Source organism: Haliaeetus albicilla, chromosome 2 (assembly GCF_947461875.1).
Source record: "Haliaeetus albicilla chromosome 2, bHalAlb1.1, whole genome shotgun sequence".
Taxonomy (NCBI): domain Eukaryota; kingdom Metazoa; phylum Chordata; class Aves; order Accipitriformes; family Accipitridae; genus Haliaeetus; species Haliaeetus albicilla.
In genome coordinates this window covers 66890122-66899250 of record NC_091484.1, presented here as the reverse complement: position 1 = coordinate 66899250, position 9129 = coordinate 66890122, and the positions used below count along the sequence as shown (strand labels likewise).

The following is a 9129-nucleotide window of genomic DNA, read 5'->3' as shown; positions in this document are numbered from 1 at the left end:
GATATGAAACTATGTTAAATTCTATACATATTTCCCCGAAGGGTCATAGTGTTAGATCAATTTAAGAAAATCAAGACCTAATTAAACTTTGAATGATAGATTCCTAAGAAAGAGTCTGTCTTGGGCTGTTTTTAATGCCTGAACTAGTATTTCATAATGTTATCAACAGATTTATGCCTGATATTTTTCAGTCTCCCTGAATAAGATGGTCCTGATTCGTTATGATATCTAATATTTTCTTACTTGGTGTTTCAAACAGTGGCTTAAAAAAAAAAATCAACAAATTTGTTGCTTGCTACAGCAAGCTGTGGTAATTTAATATAGTACTTATTTTTGTACATGCAAAATTTTTTCATAAGTGTTGTCAAAAGAGTTTAAGGAGATGCAAGATAAGTATAAGTAATATCTCAAATTAATGAGCAGACAAATGAAATTCATTTGACAAACACTCTATCAGAGCAAATGAAGCAATGGAAAATAAAAAGGAGGTAATCACTTATATGTTTTTCCTGAGTCTGGAGCAAAGAAGGGACAGAAAGTCGCCTTGTAATGATAAAAGAAGGAGGAGAATAAATTTAGCATTGGTCTTTACAAATCACTAAATCATGCTGAATAATTACACAAAATATTTTTTGAGCACCACTCAAAGCATAGGAGAGTGTGAAACTATGATTATTGAGGAATTTGGAGGACTAGGAAAACTGGCTAAGCAGCAAGCTCTGGAGTTCTTCAGTGACTTTTTTTTTTTTTTCCTTTTTTTATTCAGAACATAATGAAAGAATCCAGAGAGAGCACTTGCAGGGTGCTGCCATCACTCAGGAAATCACAGCATCAGACAGTCATTGGGGTGACAGGGACTCCAGGAGGTGCTCAAAACTGGGTCAGTGCAGAATTCAGATGAGGTTGCTTAGGGCTTTTTACAGATGGGTCTTGAAAATCTCCACAGATGTAGATCACTAAAACTAAAGATCGTTATATTCAAGGATAACATTATGAGTGAATATCACACTATGTTTGCTGACAGAAAGCAGGGCTAGATAGATATTTTGGATTGCCTATAGTGGCATTCTTAAATCCTTTTAAATTTGATTAAAACAAAATTGAGAACTTGGTCGAAATATTATAGCAGAATGCAACATGTATCATACTGATAACTCATTAAAAGATGTTATAGAGACACACATAGAGGAAAGTAGGAGAGCAACACAGTCAACTCTTGAACTTTTAAATTACTTCAAACACCAAAAGGAAGCCTACTGTAAGTGGAAACCAGGACAGTTTACTAAGGAAAAGTAAAAGCAGAAAAGAACAAAATAAAAATTAGGTCAAATCTCAAGAGAGTTTTAATTAGCCAGGGAATAACAAAAAAATGTTCTAGAACAGTTATCAGCTGTGAGAGCAAGAAAGAGAGAGTTTGTTCAAGGAAGTAAAGCTACCAAGAGATGGTATCAGCAAGTCTGAAAGGTTTTTGCCTTTCGATATTCACAGAAACACAAAACATCTATACTTCTTATATCTATCAGAAAGGGTGTTAGAAAACATTTGTGTCATTTCTGATGGGTTGTGCCATCATTACATATATTCTTTCGGTTGCTGAACTTTTCATTTTTACAGCAGTTGTTATGTCAGTAAGTAAAGAGGAAAACAAAAAAGTTGGAGAGCTTTTTCTTCCCATTCCTAAAAATAATAAATAAATTTTTAAAAGCTTTTCTCATGCATTTTCTTAGGAACTGAGGGAAATATATCACTTATTCCTACTTCATCTAGGAACTGCTAGTTTCTTCTCCATCACTTTCAGTCAACATTTTCCTACAGTTCTGCTAAAGCACATATTTTTCCATTATACCAAGACTGTGTGCACTAGCCCAAGCCTGAAACATGGATGAATATTCTATAAAATGTAGGTATAGCAGCCTCTGTGAAGTTTCTGTAACAACTGAGTATAGCTACAAGGGGTTAGATAGGTAGGTAGGTACATGTCTAGATAGATAGATAGGTAGCAAGCACAGATTTATACAGACATACTAATACCTCACTACATACCTCCTTTCCACCACTGCACTGGAAGGGACAATTTAAATTTAAAAGGTAGTAATCCAGAGATCTTATGGAATAGCTATTTTTTTTCTCACCATGTTAACCAGATAAGCTTCCTAATGTCCTACAAGGTAGCAAGAAAACCGTCTATACCCGAAGGTCTTTCAGGGAGTATGTAACATCACGTTTACGAATTCCACAGCACTTAATGTCACTCTTCAGTACTGCTGTTAAAGGGCTAATGTAAAGTCCAGATGAGATCAGGGACTATCTTCTTCCCAGAACTGTAAATGTCCATAAAAAGAGTCTTTTCTGAAGACGTTTGAAGGGGTGGTGTATTTGATGTGATCTGATTTTCAGCAGCTGTAACTGTTGATTTCTTGCCATTATATGCTGCCTATAAAAAGAAGAAAGCATTTTCTTTTTAGTAACAATGCCTTTTGTAAAGATGAATCACAGAAATACTGCAGTCAATTCATATGTTGGGTTATTTTCCACTCACACACCTGAGCAAATTACTTCCTTATCACACAGGTTGTAATGTTCTAGTCTGTAGCCTTTCTTACATTGTTAAATATATTGTTAACAGAAAAACAGATTGGAGTTTTGTACAAAAGACTAACCCTGGAGTAAATGCAATTCAATACATTACTACATTTGTGGAAGCCCGCAGTAATGAACTAAAACTTCAAGTGTGGTATTTCTAATTGTAATTAATTTTATTTTCCTGAATAATGGATTTTACTAGTAACAAAAAGCAGAAAACAAAAGTTATTCTCATGTGCAGATCATTACATGAAAGGGCATATTTTAATTATTGTCTTAAAAATGTGTTTACATGTGCTAAAAAATCAAGTCTTATTTGATTTTTTCCTTTAAAAGATAAACCATTGTAAAACAAACCCCCAAACCTAACAACTTAATTTAATATACAAAAGCATTACTCTCCTCTGCAAGGGAAAGACAGCAGCAGCTAAATTAAATTCAAATATGTCCAGTACTTACCCTTTTGACCTTCAGTTCCAAATCCATGTCTCTGTATGAATCAGGAGGGGAAGGGGATGGGAGAGGGGGATGAATTGAAAAGTGGAAATGACGTGCTGTCTTTCTGTTAAAAGAAATTTCAGACTGAAAAATGGAAAGACTTCCAAAATTATCTGATGGATGGAATTAAGCTCCCAAAATTTTTTTTTTTTTTCCTTAATGCTACTAGACACAATGCTGCTGCTGTCTCAGTGGCTTTTATATGGGCAGGTTCTCTGGCTTGAGAGTACAGCGAACAAAATTTGTGCCAGGGTTACCTGGCTAGGGAAAACTGCAACTTGAGAGATCTCAGCAAGGCACACAAATGGCATCTGTGAGTCTGTGCATCCATCCTTGTGGAAGAGTGTGCTGGGGAGGACAAAGAGAAGGAGTGGCTGGGACACAGAGTGCCTTGCCCAGCCCTGCTGCCTTTGGAGTGCTCGAGCCAGGCAAAAGCTTTTGGGAGAACTCTGTTCCTTTCCATGGAAGTGATGAACAGTGTACTCTGATCCAAAAATCTGATTTCCTTTTAAGTGTAAAAAATCAACCGACTCCCCCCCCCAAACCACACAGCTGAGACACACGGTGGGTGTGGTGCATGTGCAAAGCATATGTATGCAATTGTAAATGCAAAAGGATTGCACAAGGGAATTAAAAAACTTAAAATCAGAAAAATCCAAAAATACTTAGGTGTGTTCATTGTCCTGTGTATGTATGGTGTTGATATTAGATAATAAATGGTAAAACACCAAAGTTTCTAAGAGGAAGTGTATATGGCATAAGACCAAGGTAATGCCGTACTAAAAAGAACAATAATTTATTTCCTGGCCTTGATATGCTTTACATTCCGCCTCTTGATCTTGCACTCACACTAGTTTTGTTCTTAGTTTCTTTGCATTTAATTTTCTTAGTGCTTTTAAGAGAATTGGAGGCATGAAAGGTGAAATAGCTGTAACAGTTTGCTACAGAAGAAACAACAGTTATTTTTTGTGAACTAAATGTATCTGTCAGAGATTAAAGAGGAAGATGATTCACAGTCCTGTACTGTGGGCATCTAGGGGTAAAAAAAATCCAGACAGTATAATCAAAAGTATAACAGAACTAAGCCTTGGAGATTCATGTTAAATTAAAACAAAATGTACTACACAAAAATAGAATAGGCATTCTTCATATTCAGTTCTTATCAAATGTATATGAAAGATTGTATTAAGTATGTTCTTTGTATCATTAAAGCTATGTAAATTTATTTTCTAAGAAAAAAATGTGGGTTTTGCTCATGCATAGGCTTTGAATTAGTCATAACTTACATAAACACTGAACTGATTTTTTTTTCTTAATACAAGATTGTTTTACATCTCACCTGAGATTTACAGACCAAAATAAATGTGCGGTCCCTAAATTTATAGTTTTCAATAAGTCCAAACATTTCAACACAAGACTCTAAAACCACTATAAATATCTTAGGAATGTTTTAAGAAAATGAAATAATACCATGTAGACACCACACTTGGAAATTTTTATTCAAAACTTATTAGTTCAACCTATGAAAACCTGACACTGAGGAAAAAAATGGAAGTAAAATCAGCAATGGCCACTAGAGCTGTGTGAAATCTCCCAAATTTCAGAATAAATGTTAAAAAAGGGAGGAAGCAGCAAATTTTAAAAAACATTTTCAATATTTTTGGGTGAGCTTCCAATCCTGCACAGCAGTCATTTCTTGCAATGTTTGAAATGCCAAATAGTGATTATGAGGCTTGGATTATATATTTTTATTACCATACATGTTGCATAGTCATATTATTGGCAAGTGATAAGGTAAGTAAAAGCTATGTACAGGTTTTTAAACATATGGCGATACACTTTTTTGGCCTTTCTGCTTTGTTTCACCAGCATTTTTAGGAAGCTATTTTAGGAATTTACTGAATTTAAATTATAGCAACTGTGCTACTTAGCTTGGTTTCTTAATGCGTTACAGACACATTAACCACGCTGATTGCAGATACTGAGTTCATGGAAGTAGGGAGCCAAGCAGAGTAAAGAAATTTTGTAAAGAAAATTTTTTTTGTTAACTCAGTTGTTATTAAGTACTAAAAATCTTATTATAAAATAATAGGGTATCATGCTTCACTTTTCCTAATGCCAACAGATCTACTATTTCTTTTATTGCAAAACTTTAATGAATTATTATGTTTTTAGCTTTTTAAAAGCAAACACAAGTCTAATATATGCACTCTTTCCTTTAATATCTAAAAGATGTTGTGTATTTCTCACCTGAAATTTTCATGTCCAACATCTTATTAATTCTTAGAACAACCTGTGATAGCATAAGAATTTTAGTTTTTCTGAATCATGTACAGTGGGAACGATTTTTGTATCAAGCCACATAGCTCAAGATAATGTGTAAATCTCTTTGAGAAGATAGTACTCATTATAGCCTAAATAGATGTGCTGAAATCAGCAGAATTTGACACAGGTGGAGAGCTGAATACAAGACTTCTCTTATCACCTGAGTGTGTTTATAATAGGAATACCTGATTTTTATTAATAGATCAGCAAAGCTGTAAGGAAGTTTGTGATATTATGAATATTCATGGCAAGAATAAATCTGCGTCATCAGCAGAGTGTTGATAAGGAGCAGCTCAATATCTGTACATAACTATACAGTTTATTCAGAGTCTTTAAAAAATATTATTCCCCTATTATGACTTAATTTACTATGATATAGCTAAACTAATAAAAAAGACTAAAAGTAATTTTGTAAATTCTTCAACACTTAGCAACATAAAACTCTTTTTCAACCTCTGAAAATGTGAAAAAACCCACCACAAAACCAAAAATCCAAATCAGTCCTTACACAATCACCAATACTTCCTTCCTAAATCTGTTCCCTAGGTAACTACTAGATCACCAAAGAACTAACTTCCAATGTAGAAGGAAATAACAACCTGCAGCATCTCCATGTTAAAATCTGTGGCAAAGATTTCTGCACCAAAGGTAGTGCATTGCAATATGCACAGATCAGTAGCACTTAAAAATTACTGTCTTAAGCCTTAAGAGTTCTTTTTCTTTATTCATTTTAGTTTAGATATTTTCCCCCAGAAATTTTTTTTTTTTTCTAATCATTATGCAGTACGAGATACACATATTGAAGTCGTATCTTATTGCCTTGAGTACCTCAGTTTCAAATTTAGGGACTGTGCCTTACTTGTTGATTCAAAACTCTAAAGCCACAATAGAAAGAAAAGGTGGAGAAAGTTTTTGGTTTCATGAATGGGAAATAGGTCCTCAAGGATTCATCTCACCTACCTTTGACCATGTAAAATTCATGTGTCTGGGAATGACTTCCTCACGAGCTTAAAAATAAGCAAACAAATAAATAAATGGAAACTGGGGCGATCTCCACAAGGTGGTTTGCTACAAAGGAGTGAAAAACAGCAAACTGGTACTGCATGCATGCACTTAGGGGCAATGCATCTCATGCAAGAAAAGGAATATTGGCGGAAAAGAAGACAAGGCATAGCAGTCTCCTAAACACCTCCTGATTCCATAAACCAAGATATATATTCAGTACAACTCACTATTGAAAAAAAGATTTTTGGAAAGCTGAAGGATAGTTAATGCTCACAGGTTACTTGACACCTCCATGCCTAAACTCCTTCAGAATTCTTACTTTAGCGAATCATCTGAAATTTATGAAAAAAACCCACTTTACTGCAGGGGCTGTTCATTTTAGTAATATGAAGTGAAACCTGCATTGTTGCTGGTCAATAGTTTTCTGATTGCAGTGCTAGGAAATAGGGACACCTGACTGTGTAACATAAATGATAGGTGAGTCAGGTTCAATCTGAGACTAAAGCAATTTGGAGCAATTCTGCCCTCAGTTGTTTGGGTTCAGTTTCTACTGATTCCATTAGGAATGGCACCTTGAACCTGGATGAAGAGAGTAGTTGCTATGAGAAATGCATGAATATAGTCACACATTAAAAAGCAGAGAGAAAAAATATTATTTGTTCTTCTGAGGATTTGTCAGTAATAGTTTTACCAAGATTTAGTGCTGTTAGTCCATCCTGAAACACGCTGAGCACACAGGCTATGAACTAGAAGAACATTTAATCCAATTTTAAAGTGTTGAGCAAAAAATGAGAGCTGAATACAGGTGATTGGCTAAAATGCTCAGCACTGACATGTTGGCCTAACTGCACTTGCCAAAGTTGGGGCAGATGAACACTTCACAGGACAGAGCTGTGGTAAGAAATAACTGAGATATAATCCCAGTATGAAAGATTTTTTTTTTTTTTAAAGCCATGCACAATCAAAACAGTAGTATCTGCTTTCTAGCTTTTGCTAGGGAAACTGGACAAAATTACGGCATTTGTGCAATTGGATGATAACTTTGCTCCCTTGAGTATGGCTTTATCTTTTACTACATTATGATGAGAGCTGTGTGATAATATTTGCATTCAGAGCAAAGCTGCCACATTTTTTGGCTTTCCTCCAGTTCCACTTAAGCACAAGCATTTCTGGCATGTTGCCAGACATTATTTTTGTGTTCATTCTCAGCCATTGAAAGCAGTTTTTGCGGTCTCTGTTTTTCCTGAAATCTTTTGTCCCATTAAAGGTGACTGCCATGAGTTTGGTGGAATCATACGACACACAAGCATCTCAGAAGTAAAACGAATATGGGACTGGAGTCCTCATGGCTTGTGACAGACAGCTACACTTGCATGTCTTCCCAACTTTTCTATTTGAACTGATGCTTTAACAAAAATCCAAAGGTCACTTTTTTGTGTGTTTTATTTGGCTAGTGATTGGCAGCATTACAACATTTACCAGTTTACTTGCTTTGGACAACCTGCCCCAAAAAAGCCTGCCCAAAAGTGTAGAGGAAAAGATGTCTTTGATTATAGCTAGGCTAGCCTGCAGCTTATCCCATGGGGGTCAGTTCCTCACCATGTCCACCCTGTCCACAAGCCCTGTAGTTTATTTCAGGCATAGCGAGCAGGCTTTGCAAAACTCCACCCTGTCTTTTCCTGTACCTAAAGAGGGTGGGGAGAAGGTGAAAGGAAACAGTCGTGTCCTGATATATTTGTCCATATATTGACCACTGGGCAACCGATTTCAGTGAGCAGCAAGTACCTTCAGCAGTGGGCTGATGGATACTCCTTTTCGCTGTCCACAGAAAAAACACCTTTTGAGAACTGCTTTCAGGATACCTGGAGACCTAATCTAGTTACAGTTAGATGCAGCGTCTTTTTGTTTGTTTGTTTGTCTGTCTGTTTGCTCTTAATGAATGGAGTGCCTTCTCCATGCTCTGTAGGTTCAAGTTGTAAAAGATGTTGGTCATTGCCTAAAAGCATACACTTCACTTCAGGTGCAGGTGACACAATGCAATGTTCCTGAACTTACAGTACCTGATGGGGACAGTAGTGAAGAGCTTAACAGGATGCTTTTCTGCAGCACACTGTTACAAATTTGTAAGGACTTTCTAGCTGCATTTTCAAGAAGATTATAATGAGTAGACGTTGCCTGAATAATTACATGCAATCTATTTTCATAAAATTATATCTGTCATATCATAGACTGAGCAATTAAATAACTGGAGTTGGAAATCTAGAGCTCTATTGCACAAAAAAAAAAAAATATGCAGCATTCAGTAATAAAAATAAAGTGAATTTCAAGAACTATCATCCAGACTCAAAGATTTTAACTCAACAAAGTGAGATGATTATGTAAAAATGTCATTCTGGACTGCTAAGATTTCTTCCATATTTGTCAGCTCTTTGATGTGTGTTGTCACTCACAGTAGTCTCTGGCAGATGCTACTATTTGTGCTTTCAATATTGTTAAAGTGACCAATGCTGACAAAAGTGGTGAGCCTCAGATATACTCTTTAGCGGAAGACAATATATCCTTGGAAAATACTGTTGTCTTCAGTAGAAGGCTGCACATGATTCCCCACAGACAGAAGAACTAAATTTGGAAAGAATTTTTCAAGTAATCAGAAATGTTTTTCAAAAATACATTATCTGGAAGAAAAACAACTTCAAAACAACAACAGAACAAACAACA

General features: G+C 35.6%; 1 long non-coding RNA gene across 1 annotated transcript; it reads right to left on the bottom strand.

Annotated features, from left to right (window-relative positions):
- Positions 1-737: 737 nt before the first annotated feature.
- Positions 738-3551, bottom strand: LOC138684461 (uncharacterized). Its single transcript, XR_011323739.1, has 2 exons — positions 3043-3551; positions 738-2434 (listed from the first exon to the last, which is right to left on the bottom strand). It is a non-coding gene; the product is annotated as an uncharacterized lncRNA (long non-coding RNA).
- Between the last annotated feature and the right edge of the window lie 5578 nt (positions 3552-9129).